At 44.1% G+C, this 17,537-nt stretch overlaps 1 non-coding gene and 1 pseudogene across 1 annotated transcript; both read right to left on the bottom strand.

Moving 5' to 3' along the window:
- The window catches only part of LOC130966167 (membrane-bound O-acyltransferase GUP2-like), a 37,636-nt pseudogene extending 25,786 nt beyond the window's left edge, over nucleotides 1-11,850 (bottom strand).
- Nucleotides 4,292-4,399, bottom strand: LOC130971421 (small nucleolar RNA R71). The gene has a single exon (XR_009082642.1). It is a non-coding gene; the product is annotated as a small nucleolar RNA R71 (small nucleolar RNA).
- Nucleotides 11,851-17,537: the final 5,687 nt, after the last annotated feature.

The raw sequence follows: 17,537 nt of genomic DNA, 5'->3' as shown, positions 1-17,537 counted from the left end.
CTTCTACAAAACCTGGGAGGACCCTTCTCCAACTGTTCCGAGGGTTACCTGAAACTATAGGTCGATCTCGGTCGAGATCTTCTGTGCTGGTCGGAGCCGACTTGTGGAATTGAGAATGCTGTTGATCCTTCATCACCGAAGGGTGGGGGGTACCTGCAAGGGACTCCGATGCTTAAGTTAGCAAGGGTATTAAACAGGTATTGAGTAGAATCAGAGTATGAGTTATACCTGGGTGCTCAAGTGTATTTATAATGGTGAGATGTGGCCTCCTGCGGATAAGATAAGTTAGTTATCTTATCTTATCTTTATCTTATCTTTAAGTGAGGTCATCTTTAAGGGAACTGCCTTTATCTCTATGGGCTTGGGCTGCCCTTGGATTTGGGGCGCGTTCCTCTATTTGGGCCCTTCATTTGGGCTTTCCTGTGACTTGGCCGAGCTCTTTGAGAAGAGGTCAGGTTGTCCTGACCTGAAGAGGTCGGTCGCTTTGTCTGTCGAACATCCCGGGTCGGACAGTGATGAGCGGATAATTTGTACGCTTTTTGGCATTGTTTTTAGTATGTTTTTAGTATGATCTAGTTAGTTTTTAGTATATTTTTATTAGTTTTTAGTTAAAATTCACTTTTCTGGACTTTACTATGAGTTTGTGTGTTTTTCTGTGATTTCAGGTATTTTCTGGCTGAAATTGAGGGATCTGAGCAAAAATCTGATCCAGAGACTCAAAAGGACTGCAGATGCTGTTGGATTCTGACCTCCCTGCACTCGAAGTGGATTTTCTGGAGCTACAGAAGCCCAATTGGCGCGCACTCAACGGCGTTGAAAAGTAGACATCCTGGGCTTTCCAGCAATATATGATAGTCCATACTTTGCCCAAGATTTGATGGCCCAAACCGGCGTTCAAAGTCACCTCAAGAAATTCCAGCGTTAAACGCCGGAACTGGCACCTAAATGGGAGTTAAACGCCCAAACTGGCATAAAAGCTGGCGTTTAACTCCAAGAAGAGTCTCTACACGAAAATGCTTCATTGCTCAGCCCAAGCACACACCAAGTGGGCCCGGAAGTGGATTTTTATGTCATTTACTCATCTTTGTACACCTTAGGCTACTAGTTTTCTATAAGTAGGACCTTTTGCTATTGTATTTTCATCTTGGTAGCTATCTTTGAGTTTCATGCTATCTTAGATCATTTGGGAGGCTGGCCTCACGGCCATGCCTAGACCTTGTTCTTATGTATTTTCAACGGTGGAGTTTCTACACACCATAGATTAAGGTGTGGAGCTCTGCTGTACCTCGAGTATTAATGCAATTACTATTGTTCTTCTATTCAATTCCGCTTGTTCTTGTTCCAAGATATCACCTGTTCTTCAACTTGATGAATGTGATGATCCGTGACACTCATCATCATTCTCACTTATGAACAAAGTGACTGACAACCACTCTTGTTCTACAAGCATACGAGGCTTAGTGAATATCTCTTGGATTCCTGATACACGATGCATGGTTGATCGCCTGACAACCGAGTGCTCGCCTGACAAACGAGCCAGCCATTCCGTGAGATCAGAGTCTTCGTGGTATAGGCGAGAACTGATGGCGGCATTCAAGAGAATCCGGAAGGTCTAAACCTTGTCTGTGGTATTCTGAGTAGGATTCAATGATTGAATGACTGTGACGTGCTTCAAACTCCTAGCAGGCGGGGCGTTAGTGACAGACGCAAAAGAATCGATGGATTTTATTCCGGCCTGACCGAGAACCGACAGCTGATTAGCCATATGCTGTGACAGAGCATGGGAACATTTTCACTAAGAGGATGGGAGGTAGCCACTGACAACGGTGAAACCCTACATGAGCTTGCCATGGAAAGGAGTAAGAAGGATTGGATGAAGACTGTAGGAAAGCAGAGAGACGGAAGGGAAGGCATCTTCATATGCTTATCTGAAGCTCTCACCAATGATATACATAAGTATCTCTATCTTTATCTTTATGCTTTATTCATCATCTATACCCATTTGAGTCTGCCTGACTGAGATTTACAAGGTGACCATAGCTTGCTTCATACCAACAATCTCCGTGGGATCGACCCTTACTCGCGTAAGGTTTATTACTTGGACGACCCAGTGCACTTGCTGGTTAGTTGTGCGAAGTTGTGTTTATGCCATGGTATTGAGCACCAAGTCTTTGGAGCCATTACTAGGGATTATTTCGTGTATTAAAAAGTATTGATCACAATTTCGTGCACCAAGTTTTTGGCGCCGTTGCCGGGGATTGTTCTTGAGTATGGACAACTGACGGTTCATCTTGTTGCTTAGATTAGGTATTATTTTTCTTCAGAGTTCTTAAGAATGAATTCTAGAGTTTCATGATGATCTGCTGAAATCTGGCTGGTTGAGAAGCCATGTCTAATCTTATTGGACCGAGGTTTCAACTGATCATCACAATAGCTTGTTGATTTCCATCAATCTTGCTATTGGAGCACTGATCTGCTAAGGCTTGGCTGGCCATTGGCCATGTCTAGTGTTTTGGACCGAAGCTTTCTTTGAAAGCTTGGCTGGCTGTGAAGCCATGTCTAATTCCTGGACCGGAGTCTTAGACTAGCATTGCAATGATTCCTGGAAATTCAAATTGAGAATTCTGAAACCTTTATTTTCTGTTTTCACATAATTTTCGAAAAAAAGCACAAAAAAAAAATTTACAAAATCATAAAAACCAAAAAAATTTTTCTTTCAAGAAACAAGAAACATAAAGTATTTTCTATTTCTTCTTTTTCTTGTTTGAGTCTAGTGTCTAATCTTAAGTTTGGTGTCTTGCATGCCTTGTTTATTTGATCTTGGTTCTATTTTCAAGTCAATAGTACAGGGGACTGAAGATTCAGAACATGCAGCAGAGGAATTACACAGAAAAGCTGGGCGTTCAAAACGCCCAGTGAAGAAGGACAGACTGGCGTTTAAACGCCAGCCAGGGTACCTGGTTGGGCGTTTAACGCCCAAAAAGGTAGCATTTTGGGCGTTAAACGCCAGAATGGATACCATTCTGGGCGTTTAACGCCAGGATGGCACAAGGGGGAAGATTTTGTTTTCAAAATCAATTTCTTTCAAGTTTTCAAAGTTTTTCAAAATCAAATCTTTTTCAAATCATATCTTTTCAATCAAATATTTTCAAAATCAATTTCTTTCCTTTTTCAAAGATACTTACTAACAATTAATGATTTGATTGAACATTTCAAATATATTGCCTTTTCTGTTGAGAAAGGTTTAATGTTTGAATCATATCTTTTCTTGTTAGGCAAGTCATTAATTTTTAAATCATATCTTTTAAAATTGTTTTCAAATCAAATCTTTTTAAAATATTTTTCAAATCATATCTTCTCAATCACATTTTTTAAAACCAATCATATCTTCTTAACCACATCTTTTTCAAATTAGTTTTCAATCAAATCTTTTTAATTTCTAATTTCAAAATCTTTTTCAAAAATCACTTGATTTCTTTCCCACTCTTATTTTCGAAAATCAAGTAGTGTTTTTCAAAATGTTTTCAAACTTTTTAACTTAATTTTCGAAAATTCTCTTCCCTCCTTCTCACATCCTTCTATTTATGGAGTATCACTCCTTCTTAATGCACAATTCGAACTCCATCTAATTAAAGTTCGAATTTTTCTCCTTCTTCTTTCTTCTATTTTTCTTTTCCTCTGACACCTCAAGGAATCTCTATACTGTGACATAGAGGATTCCACATTTTCTTGTTCTCTTCTCTTTCATATGAGCAGAAGCAGAGACAAAGGCATTCTTGTTGAAGCTGACCCTGAACCTGAAAGGACCTTGAAGCGAAAGCTAAGAGAAGCTAAGGCACAACTCTCTGTTGAGGATCTGACCGAATTCTTCAAAAGAGAAGAGGATATGGCAGCCGAAAACAACAACAATGCCAATAATGCAAGGAAGGTGCTGGGTGACTTTACTGCACCTACTCCCGACTTCTATGGGAGAAGCATCTCTATCCCTGCCATTGGAGCAAACAACTTTGAGCTTAAGCCTCAGTTAGTTTCTCTAATGCAACAGAATTGCAAGTTCCATGGACTTCCATTGGAAGATCCTCATCAGTTCTTAGCTGAGTTCTTGCAAATCTGTGACACAGTCAAGACTAATGGGGTTGACCCTGAGGTCTACAGACTGATGCTATTCCCTTTTGCTGTAAGAGACAAAGCTAGAATATGGTTGGACTCTTAACCTAAAGAAAGCCTGGACTCTTGGGAAAAGCTAGTCAATGCCTTCTTGGCAAAGTTCTTTCCACCTCAAAAATTGAGTAAGCTTAGAGTGGAAGTCCAAACCTTCAGACAGAAGGATGGTGAATCCCTCTATGAAGCTTGGGAAAGATACAAACAATTAATCAGAAAGTGTCCCTCAGACATGCTTTCTGAATGGAGCATCATAGGTATTTTCTATGATGGTCTCTCTGAACTATCTAAGATGTCTTTGGATAGCTCTGCTGGAGGATCTCTTCATCTGAAGAAGACGCCTACAGAGGCTCAGGAACTAATTGAGATGGTTGCAAATAACCAATTCATGTACACTTCTGAAAGGAATCCTGTGAACAATGGGACAAGTCAGAAGAAAGGAGTTCTTGAGATTGATGCTCTGAATGCCATACTGGCTCAGAACAAGATATTGACTCAACAAGTCAATTTGATTTCTCAAAGTCTGTCTGGAATGCAAAATGCACCAGGCAGTACTAAGGATGCTTCATCTGAGGAAGAAGCTTATGATCCTGAGAACCCTTCAATGGAAGAGGTGAATTACCTAGGAGAACCCTATGGAAACACCTATAATTCTTCATGGAGAAATCACCCAAATTTCTCATGGAAGAATCAAGAGAGACCTCAACAAGGTTTCAACAACAACAATGGTGGAAGAAACAGGTTTAGCAATAGCAAACCTTTTCCATCATCTTCTCAGCAACAGACAGAGAATTCTAAGCAAAACCCCTCTGACTTAGCAACCATGGTCTCTGATCTAATCAAAACCACTCAAAGTTTCATGACTGAAACAAGGTCTTCCATTAGGAATTTGGAAGCACAAGTGGGACAGCTGAGCAAGAAAGTTACTGAACTCCCTCCTAGTACTCTCCCAAGTAATACAGAAGAAAATCCAAAAGGAGAGTGCAAAGCCATAACCATGGCCGAATCTGGAGAGGAAAGAGAGGAAGTGGACGCCACTGAGGAAGGCCTCAATGGGCGTGCACTAGCCTCCAATGCGTTCCCCAATGAGGAACTATGGGAATCTGAGGCTCAAAATGAGACCATAGAGATTCCATTGGACTTACTTCTGCCTTTCATGAGCTCTGATGAGTATTCTTCCTCTGAAGAGGATGAGTATGTCACTGAAGAGCAAGTTGCTAAATACCTTGGAGCAATCATGAAGCTAAATGACAAGTTATTTGGAAATGAGACTTGGGAGACTGAACCTCCTTTGCTCACCAAAGAACTGGATGACTTGTCTAGGCAGAAATTACCTCAAAAGAGACAAGATCCTGGGAAGTTTTCCATACCTTGTACCATAGGCACCATGACCTTCAAGAAGGCCCTGAGTGACTTAGGATCAAGTGTGAACCTCATGCCTCTCTCTGTAATGGAGAAGCTAGGGATCTTTGAGGTACAAGCTGCAAGAATCTCACTAGAGATGGCAGACAACTCAAGAAAACAAGCTCATGGACTTGTAGAGAATGTTTTGGTAAAAGTTGAAGACCATTACATTCCTACTGATTTCATAGTCCTAGAGACTGGGAAGTGCATGGATGAATCCATCATCCTTGGCAGACCCTTCCTAGCCACAGCAAAGGCTGTGATTGATGTTGATGGAGGTGAACTGATCATTCAAGTGAATGAAGAATCCTTTGTGTTTAAGGCTCAAGGATACCCCTCTGTCATCATGGAGAGGAAGCATGAAGAGCTTCTCTCAAATCAGAGACAAACAGAGCCCCCACAGTCAAACTCTAAGTTTGGTGTTGGGAGGCCACAACCAAACTCTAAGTTTGGTGTTGGGAGGTTCCAACATTGCTCTGAGTATCTGTGAGGCTCCATGAGAGCCCTCTGTCAAGCTACTGACATTAAAGAAGCGCTTGTTGGGAGGCAACCCAATGATTATATTTTATATATTTTCTTTTGTTATTTTATGTTTTTTGTAGGTTGATGATCATAAGAAGTCACAAAATCCATTGAAAAAGCAAAAACAGAATGAAAAACAGGAAGAAAAATAGCACACCCTGGAGGAAGAATTCACTGGCGTTTAAACGCCAGTGAGGCTAACAGTTGGGCGTTTAACGCCCAGTCTGGCACCATTCTGGGCGTTTAACGCCAGAAAGGGGCACCAGACTGGCGTTAAACGCCAGAAAAGGGCAAGAACCTGGCGTTAAACGCCAGGAATGGGCACCAGCCCGGCGTTTAACGCCAGAAATGGCTCAAAACGTGATTTTGAATGCCATTTGGTGCAGGGATGACTTTTCCTTGACACCACAGGATCTGTGGACCCCATAGGATCCCCACCAACCCACCACTCTCTCTCTTCTTCTTCACCCATTCACCAATCACCTCAATACCTCTTCCCCAAAAACCCTTCACCTATCAACTCCCATCCTTCTCTTCACCACTCACATCCATCCTTCATAAAACCCCACCAACCTCACCCTTCAAATTCAAACCACTTTCCCTCCCAAACCCACCCATAATGGCCAAACCCCATCTACCCCCTCTCTCCTATAAATACGCTTCTTCACTCCTTTATTTTCACACAACATAAACACCACTTCTCCCCCTCCTTGGCCGAATACATAAGCCACTCCCTTCTTCCTCATTTCTTCTTCTTCTACTCTCTTCTTTCTTCTTTTGCTCGAGGACGAGCAAACCTTTTAAGTTTGGTGTGGTAAAAGCGCTGCTTTTTCGTTTTCCATAACCATTTATGGCATCCAAGGCCGGAGAAACCTCTAGAAAGAGGAAAGGGAAGGCAAAAGCTTCCACCTCCGAGTCATGGGAGATGGATAGATTCATCTCAAGGGTGCATCAAGACCACTTCTATGAAGTTGTGGCCTTGAAGAAGGTGATCCCCGAGGACCCCTTTTCACTCAAAAAGGGTGAATATCCGGAGATCCGCCATGAGATCCGAAGAAGAGGTTGGGAAGTTCTTACCAACCCCATTCAACAAGTCGGAATCTTGATGGTTCAAGAGTTCTATGCCAATGCATGGATCACCAAGAACCATGATCAAAGTGTGAACCCGGATCCAAAGAACTATCTTACTATGGTTCGGGGGAAATACTTGGATTTCAGTCCGGAAAATGTAAGGTTAGCATTCAACTTGCCTATGATGCAAGGAGATGAACATCCTTACACTAGAAGGGTCAACTTTGATCAAAGGTTGGACCAAGTCCTCACAGTCATATGTGAAGAGGGCGCACAATGGAAGAGAGATTCAAGAGGCAAGCCGGTTCAATTGAGAAGGCATGACCTCAAGCCCATGGCTAGAGGATGGTTGGAGTTTATCCAACGCTCAATCATTCCCACTAGCAACCGGTCCGAAGTTACTCTAGACCAGGCCATCATGATTCATAGCATCATGATTGGAGAAGAAGTGGAATTTCATGAGGTTATAGCCCAAGAACTCTATAAAGTGGCGGACAAGTCTTCCACCTTGGCAAGGCTAGCCTTTCCTCATCTCATTTGTCACCTCTGTTATTCAGTTGGAGTTGACATAGAGGGAGACACCCCCATTGATGAGGACAAGCCCATCACTAAGAAAAGGATGGAGCAAACAAGAGACCCCTCTCATCATGAGATCCCTGAGATACCTCAAGGGATGCACTTTCCTCCACAAGACTATTGGGAGCAACTAAACACCTCCCTAGGAGAATTGAGTTCCAACATGGGACAACTAAGGGTGGAGCACCAAGAACATTCCATCCTCCTCCATGAAATTAGAGAAGATCAAAGAATCATGAGAGAGGAGCAACAAAGACAAGGAAGAGACATTGAGGAGCTCAAGCACTCCATAAGACCTTCAAGAGGAAGAACAAGCCGCCATCACTAAGGTGGACCCGTTCTTTAATCTCCTTGTTCTTTATTTTCTTGTTTTTCGAAAATTTTCATGCTTATGTTATCCATGTTTGTGTCTTATGATCATTAGTGTCTTAGTGTCTATGCCTTAAAGTTATGAATGTCCTATGAATCCATCACCTTTCTTAGAGATTGTTCTTAATTGAAAAAGAAAAGAATTGCATGAATTTTGAATTTTATAGCAGTTTAATTATTTTGATGTGGTGGCAACACTTTTGTTCTATGAATGTATGCTTGAACAGTGCATATGTCTTTTGAATTTGTGATTCATGAATGTTGGCTCTTGAAAGAATGATGAAAAAGGAGACATGTTACTGAGGATCTGAAAAATCATAAAAATGATTCTTGAAGCAAGAAAAAGCAGTGAATACAAAAAAAAAAAACAAAAAAAGAAGAGAAGCAAGCGAAAAAAAAAACCGAAAAAAAAAATAAAGAGAAAAAGAAAGAAAAAGAAAGAAATAAAGTTGTGATCCAAGGCAATAAGAGTGTGCTTAAGAACCCTGGACACCTCTAATTGGGGACTTTAGCAAAGCTGAGTCACAATCTGAAAAGGTTCACCCAATTATGTGTCTGTGGCATGTATGTATCCGGTGGTAATACTGGAAGACAGAGTGCTTTGGGCCACAGCCAAGACTCAATAAGTAGCTGTGTTCAAGAATCATCATACTTAACTAGGAGAATCAATAACACTATCTGGATTCTGAGTTCCTAAAGAAGTCAATCATTCTGAATTCCAAAGGATAGAGTGAGATGCCAAAACTATTCAGAGGCAAAAAGCTAAAAGCCCCGCTCATCTAATTAATACTGATCTTCATAGATGTTTTTGGAGTTCATTGCATATTCTCTTCTTTTATCCTATTTGATCTTCAGTTGCTTGGGGACAAGCAACAATTTAAGTTTGGTGTTGTGATGAGCGGATAATTTGTACGCTTTTTGGCATTGTTTTTAGTATGTTTTTAGTATGATCTAGTTAGTTTTTAGTATATTTTTATTAGTTTTTAGTTAAAATTCACTTTTCTGGACTTTACTATGATTTTGTGTGTTTTTCTGTGATTTCAGGTATTTTCTGGCTGAAATTGAGGGATCTGAGCAAAAATCTGATCCAGAGACTCAAAAGGACTGCAGATGCTGTTGGATTCTGACCTCCCTGCACTCGAAGTGGATTTTCTGGAGCTACAGAAGCCCAATTGGCGCGCTCTCAACGGCGTTGAAAAGTAGACATCCTGGGCTTTCCAGCAATATATGATAGTCCATACTTTGCCCAAGATTTGATGGCCCAAACCGGCGTTCAAAGTCACCTCAAGAAATTCCAGCGTTAAACGCCGGAACTGGCACCTAAATGGGAGTTAAACGCCCAAACTGGCATAAAAGCTGGCGTTTAACTCCAAGAAGAGTCTCTACACGAAAATGCTTCATTGCTCAGCCCAAGCACACACCAAGTGGGCCCGGAAGTGGATTTTTATGTCATTTACTCATCTTTGTACACCTTAGGCTACTAGTTTTCTATAAGTAGGACCTTTTGCTATTGTATTTTCATCTTGGTAGCTATCTTTGAGTTTCATGCTATCTTAGATCATTTGGGAGGCTGGCCTCACGGCCATGCCTAGACCTTGTTCTTATGTATTTTCAACGGTGGAGTTTCTACACACCATAGATTAAGGTGTGGAGCTCTGCTGTACCTCGAGTATTAATGCAATTACTATTGTTCTTCTATTCAATTCCGCTTGTTCTTGTTCCAAGATATCACCTGTTCTTCAACTTGATGAATGTGATGATCCGTGACACTCATCATCATTCTCACTTATGAACAAAGTGACTGACAACCACTCTTGTTCTACAAGCATACGAGGCTTAGTGAATATCTCTTGGATTCCTGATACACGATGCATGGTTGATCGCCTGACAACCGAGTGCTCGCCTGACAAACGAGCCAGCCATTCCGTGAGATCAGAGTCTTCGTGGTATAGGCGAGAACTGATGGCGGCATTCAAGAGAATCCGGAAGGTCTAAACCTTGTCTGTGGTATTCTGAGTAGGATTCAATGATTGAATGACTGTGACGTGCTTCAAACTCCTAGCAGGCGGGGCGTTAGTGACAGACGCAAAAGAATCGATGGATTTTATTCCGGCCTGACCGAGAACCGACAGCTGATTAGCCATATGCTGTGACAGAGCATGGGAACATTTTCACTGAGAGGATGGGAGGTAGCCACTGACAACGGTGAAACCCTACATGAGCTTGCCATGGAAATGAGTAAGAAGGATTGGATGAAGACTGTAGGAAAGCAGAGAGACGGAAGGGAAGGTATCTTTATATGCTTATCTGAAGCTCTCACCAATGATATACATAAGTATCTCTATCTTTATCTTTATGCTTTATTCATCATCTATACCCATTTGAGTCTGCCTGACTGAGATTTACAAGGTGACCATAGCTTGCTTCATACCAACAATCTCCGTGGGATCGACCCTTACTCGCGTAAGGTTTATTACTTGGACGACCCAGTGCACTTGCTGGTTAGTTGTGCGAAGTTGTGTTTATGCCATGGTATTGAGCACCAAGTCTTTGGAGCCATTACTAGGGATTATTTCGTGTATTAAAAAGTATTGATCACAATTTCGTGCACCAGACAGCTCGACCCAGGGTATGAACACCAACCATCTTGGCCGGGACGTTCTGAGCTGCGGTAGCCTTCCTCGCCTTCTTAAAGGCCTTCAACGAGTCATTATTCTTCGACATCTCTGAAAAATAAAAAACTACAACAACTTACAAGCCAGAAAAAAAAAGCAGAAAACAAAACAAATGGAGACACAGTTCATAATACCCAGCACGGTGCAGATCAAGGATGGATCCCCCAGAAATTTTTTGGTCTCAAGATAAGGAGGTTCCCCCCCAAATATCCTCCAAAGCAGCAACAAAAGCATGTTCAACCTTGTCTAACATCTCCCAGGTATACCTAGATACAACTACATTCCTCTGCCATTCAAAAGGAAAACGAGGCTTGCCATTCTCATCCAAAAAGAAAGGACAAGCTCCTTCAACAGCTCGGATCTTGAAAAAGTAATTCTTAAAATCTCGAAAAGACTCATCATACATGGAAAAAACCTTATGTCCCTGGGCCTACCTAAAAGAAATCCAAGAAGCTTTCTTTTTGGTAGTTCCAGGCTTGGTCAACACAAACAGATACAGGAAAAGAGTTAAAGAGGGCTTAACACCGAATTCATGGCAAACCAGCTGAAAAATCTTAATAAAACTCCAAGAATTTGGATGAAGCTGAGATGGGGCTACATTACAAGACCACAACAGGTCGGTCTCAAAGGAAGTAAAAGGAAGGGTAATATTCATCTGACTAAAGAAGAAATCATATGCATAAAAGAAAGGACGCTCCCCCTGGGTCGGAACAGAAAAGCGGACCCTGTCATCAGAATCGGGTGCCACCAACTCATAGTTGTGTTCTTGATTTTCACTACTACATATCCGATGGTATTTTCTAAGCTCCGCACAGAACTCCGAATTAGCTAGAGATACACATAGCAACACAAGGGAGTCCAACCAGTCAGACATCCCCTCAGGAACCTTAGAGGACGCCTCGATAATATTTTGTGAGATGACATGGCCAACTAATCCTACAAACAAAAAGGAAACGGGTTACTAACCCAAAAACAAATGCGGGCAATATGGAAGCAACTCGGACAACGCGACCTCAAGCACACAAACAAGTAAAAGGAAAATCCTAAGACGCACACCGAGGTCCAGGGGCATCCTTTGGAGGCAATGACAGAGCAAAGTCTCAGAAAAATCTACAAAAGATAAACTCTCTTCCAACAAACAACGTCCCAAGAAGAAAAAGGCGAAAGTCAAAGGAAAGTCATCAAAAAATCATCGTCTCTATCAAAGAAAAAACCATCAACAAAAACAAAATTATCAATGGAGCAAACAAAGTTATTGTTCATACCCTGACCGGGCTCCTCCAACTCGGCAAATTCATAAAAGGTCCGACCTCGTCCTAAGGTTCACGCCTGAAAGGTCGGACCTCGGACATTAAAGCAAGGAAGGCCCATCAAAAGGAACGCAGCCCAAAACCTAAAGGCCGAAATAGGCCTAGAAGAGGCGGTTCCACAAAGATAGAGATAAAACTCCCAAAAGATAAGATAAGATAAGAATATCTTATCCAGGGAAGATCACGGCCAACTACTATAAATACACTGGAGCACCCAGGTATGGCATTCATTCCACATTCTACATATATCTGCTTGGACCCATGCTAACTTAAGCATCGGAGTGTCATTGCAGGTACAACCACCAACCACTCTACATATCAAGTTCGGGTCCCTGACCCCCACCTCGGGCCTTTCCAAGACGACCGAGCTACACGTTTCAGGTAACCCTCGGAACATTGGCGCCGTTGCCGGGGACCTGGAAGTCATCCCTCTACCATGGCGGACGACCCTCACAACAATGACCGCGCTGCATCTGAACAAGAGGAAGAAATTGACACCGGAGAACGTCCGGACAGCCCTCTATCACCACGCACTCCAGGAGGAAACAAACAGAATCGCCCAAAGACATCACTCCCAAACAAAGATCCACAAAATCCCGAAAAAGAAAAGAGCTCGGAAATTCTAGAAGCAGTCCAGGCACAACAAAACCGACTGAAACGACTCGAAGAGGACATAAAGAAACAGAAAGAAACTGAACAAGATCTGAGGAGGGAGACTCGAAAGCGCAGAGAATTAGAAGAAAAACTGCGGAAAATAGAGGCCAACCTGAAAGGCCGAACAGAACGCGGCACCACCCCCGAAAGCAACCATGATCCCTTCACGCAAGAGATCATGAAGGAGAAGGTACCGCGAAACTTCAAACCACCCGATATGGATCTCTACGACGGCATCACCGATCCAAGTCACCACCTCAGCAACTTCAGAAGCAGAATGTACCTAGTCGACGCCTCCGACGCGATTCGGTGCAAAGCCTTCCCCACCACTCTCACCAAGTCAGCCATGAAGTGATTCGACAACCTGCCACCAAGATCAATCACCAGCTTCGAAGACCTGACCAAAAAATTCCTAACAAAGTTCTCTATTCAAAAGGACAAGACAAAACATGCCCCCAGTCTACTCGGGATCAAACAAGGTAACCAAGAAACCCTCCGAGAATACATGGAGCGATTCAACAAAGCCTGCCTGGACATACAACACTTACCCACTGAAGCAGCCATCATGGGACTAGCAAACGGCCTAAAAGAGGGACCGTTTAGCCAATCCCTATCCAAACGATACCCGACCTCCCTATACGAGGTGCAGGAGCGGGCTGAAAAATATATCAACATGGAGGAAACCTCCCAGCTAAGAGACTCTTCTAGGAAGGAATCAACCTACCCACTCCGAGATCGAGATCGGGAACAGAAGAAGAAAGAAGAACCCAACTCGGACAAGCCACGGAAGTACCACAACTACACCCCCCTCCGAGTCTCCCTGGTAGATGTCTACCGAGAAGTATGCCACACCGAAAAGATCCCCCCGCCCCGACCTCTAAAACACAAGAGAGCGGGGAGAGATCGGTCCGAGTACTGTGAATATCACAAACTCTACGGTCATTCTACTAACGACTGCTACGACCTAAAAAACGTTATAGAAAAGCTAGCCAGAGAAGGAAAACTCGACAGATACATAGCAGAGAAAGGAGAAGAGACCAGGAAAAGAAGGCGGGGAGATAACGAAGGTCGGGCCGAACAAACCCCGCGAACCCCCGAAAGGCACGTACACATGATAAATGGAGGTTTTGCAGGCGGTGGAACATCCAGATCCTCACGAAAAAGACACCTCAAAGAAGTCTATCATGTCCGAGAAGACAGTCCCCTGCCCGAATTACCTACTATCCCATTTACCCGAGAAGATGCTCAAGGGATAATACCCGGGCACGACGATCCAATGGTAATCACCATTATCCTAGCAAACGCCAACTTACATCGAACCCTGATTGACCAGGGAAGCTCAGCAGATATCCTGTTCAAAACGGCCTTCGACAAGCTCGGACTTGAAGAAAAAGAGCTAAAGGCCTATCCCACCGACCTATTTGGGCTAGGGGACACCCCGATCCATCCCTTAGGATACATCTCGCTACACACTACCTTTGGAAGAGGCGAGCAATCTAAAACATTAAGCATCGACTACATTGTAGTCGACGTCACTTCAGCATACAATGCCCTCATTGGGCGACCAACCCTAAACAGACTGGCAGCTATAGTCTCGACCCCACACCTCTGTATGAAATTCCCTACCGCAAAAGGAATCGCTACCCTAAAAGGCGACCAAAAACTAGCGCGGCGATGCTACAACGAAAGCCTGAGCCTAAAAGGGAAGGAGATCAACACAATAGAACTCGGACGAGTTCAAGCCCGAGAAGATCTTCGGCCGCAACCAGAGGGAGAAACCGAAAAAGTCCAGATTGGGAACACACCTGAAAAAATAACAAACATAGGAGCAAACCTCGAACCAGGCCTAAAAGAGGGACTCATAACCCTCTTAAAGGAGAATTCCGACCTCTTCGCCTGGAAAGCCTCCGACATGCCAGGCATAAGCCCCGACCTGATGTGCCATAAGCTATCAGTATACCCGGGATCCAGACCGGTCCAACAAAGACGCCGGAAGCTCGGACCCGAGCGCATGCAAGCAATAGAAGAACAGGTACAAGCACTGCTAGATGCAGGGTTCATTAGGGAAGTAAAATACCCCCTATGGCTCGCAAACGTGGTCCTGGTAAAAAAGCCTAACGGAAAATGGAGGATGTGCGTCGATTACACGGATCTCAACAAAGCCTGCCCCAAAGACCCATATCCACTACCAAACATCGACACCTTAGTAGACGCAGCCTCAGGCTACAGATATCTCTCCTTCATGGACGCATACTCGGGATACAATCAAATCCCGATGTACGGACCCGACCAAGAAAAGACCTCGTTCATAACCCCAAGGGCAAACTACTGCTACGTAGTAATGCCCTTCGGGCTGAAAAACGCAGGGGCAACCTACCAGAGGCTAATGAACAAAGTGTTCTCAGAGCACATCGGACTACAGCTGGAAGTGTACGTCGACGACATGCTGGTAAAGACACAAGAAGACAGAAACTTGCTGACCGACCTCACCAGTGTCTTCGGCACCCTCAGAAAACACAACATGAGACTTAACCCGACAAAGTGCACCTTCGCCGCAGAAGCCGGAAAATTCTTAGGCTTCATGCTGACTCAAAGGGGCATCGAAGCGAACCCAGACAAATGCCAAGCAATACTCAATATGAAGAGCCCGACGTGTGTCAAAGAAGTACAGCAACTGAATGGAAGGCTAGCCGCCCTATCAAGATTCCTGGCAGGATCAGCGATAAAATCACTACCTCTCTACTCGCTCCTAAAGAAAGGGAAACCCTTCTCATGGACCCCGGAGTGCGAAAAAGCCTTCCAAAAATTCAAGGAATTCCTCGGGCAGCCACCAATCCTAACCCGACCTTTAAAAGGAGAAGAACTCGTACTATACCTCTCGGTTGGAAATCGAGCAGTCGCTTCAGCGTTAATACGAGAAAATGACTAAGGACAACGCCCCATATACTTCGTAAGCAAGGCACTACAAGGGGCCGAATTAAACTATCAGAAGATAGAAAAATTCGCCTACGCCCTAGTGTTCACAGCTCGGAGGCTCCGTCCCTACTCCCAAGCCCACACCATCAAAGTCCGGACAAACCAACCCATGAGACATATCCTACAAAAAACAGACCTGGCAGGACGAATACTGCAATGGGCGGTGGAACTGTCCGAGTTCGACCTCCACTATGAAGCCCGGACTGCTATAAAATCTCAGTATCTAGCTAACTTCATCGCAAAATACGCTGAGACCCCTGGAACCCCACTCTCATGGAACCTGTATGTCGACGGGTCCTCAAACAAAACTGGAAGCGGAGCCGGGGTTATACTCGAAAGCGACCAAGGAACGCGGATAGAACTATCCCTAAAATTCGGGTTCCAGGCTTCGAACAACCAAGCCGAATACGAGGCCCTACTAGCAGGCCTAAAGCTAGCCGAAGAGATCGGAGCCCAGAAAATCACGATCTTCAGCGACTCCCAGGTCGTCACGTCACAAGTAAATGGAAGCTACCAGGCCAAAGACCCAACTATGAAAAAATACCTGGACCAAACACAGGCACAATTACGCCACTTTTCAGAAATACAGATCCAGCACATACCTCGGGAACAAAACGCCCGGGCAGACGCCCTCTCAAAGCTCGCCAGCACCAAGCCCGGAGGCAACAACAGAAGTCTCCTCCAGGAAACCTTACAATCTCCCTCCGTGATAAGAGAGGAAGAAACGCTAAATATATCCAACCAACAGCAAGGATGGATGACCCCCATACTCAACTACCTGAAGTCGGGAACTCTCCCCACCGAAAGAAAGGAAGCTAAAAGACTCACGAAAGACGCCCAGAATTATACACTAATTCACGACGTATTATACAGAAGAGGATTCTCAAACCCCCTCCTTAGGTGCGTCCCGACCTCAGAAACAAAGAGCGTCCTCGAAGAAATCCACGGAGGCATGTGTGGGAACCATCTCGGAGCTCGGGCATTATCCAAGAAAGTAGTCCGAGCCGGGTTCTACTGGCCGACCTTGCAAAGAGACGCAACGGAATTTGTGAAAATATGCCCCCGGCCAAAAACACGCCAATTTTCACAAGGCACCACCCGAAGACCTTATCAGCATCACCGCACCATGGCCCTTCGCAAAATGGGGACTTGACCTACTCGGCCCGTCCCCCAAGGACCGGGGCAAGTCAAATACCTCATAGTAGGGGTCGACTACTTCACAAAGTGGATCGAAGCTGAACCCTTAGCCACCATTACGGCTCAGAAAAGTCACAAATTCCTATACAAAAACATTGTCACAAGGTTCGGAGTCCCCTACTCCATCACAACAGACAATGGAACACAGTTCACAGACACAAGTTTTCAGAACTTGGTGGCCGAACTAAAAATCAAACAGCAATTCACCTCAGTCGAGCACCCACAAGCCAATGGACAAGCAGAGGCTGCAAATAAAGTTATCTTGGCCGGGTTAAAACGGAGACTCCAAGAAGCCAAAGGGGCATGGGCTGAAGAGCTTCCCCAGGTGCTATGGGCATATCGGACAACTCCACACTCTACAACGGGAGAATCGCCATTCCGACTAGCCTATGGGATGGAGGCAATGATTCCTGTCGAAATAGAGGAAGGGTCACCTAGAACCATCTTCTACAATGAAAAAGGTAACCCGCAGGCACAAAGGGAAGAACTCGACCTCCTCCCCGAGGTCCGAGAAAGAGCCCGAATCCAAGAAGAAGCCTTAAAACGGCGAACGGCACTCAGATACAATCAGAAAGTAATAAAGCGAAGCTTCTCCATTCACGACCTGATTCTAATCCGAAAT

This window comes from Arachis stenosperma, chromosome 3 (genome assembly GCF_014773155.1).
Source record: "Arachis stenosperma cultivar V10309 chromosome 3, arast.V10309.gnm1.PFL2, whole genome shotgun sequence".
Taxonomy (NCBI): domain Eukaryota; kingdom Viridiplantae; phylum Streptophyta; class Magnoliopsida; order Fabales; family Fabaceae; genus Arachis; species Arachis stenosperma.
The sequence above is the reverse complement of the archived record's forward strand: the minus strand, read 5'-3'. Positions and strand labels throughout refer to the sequence as shown.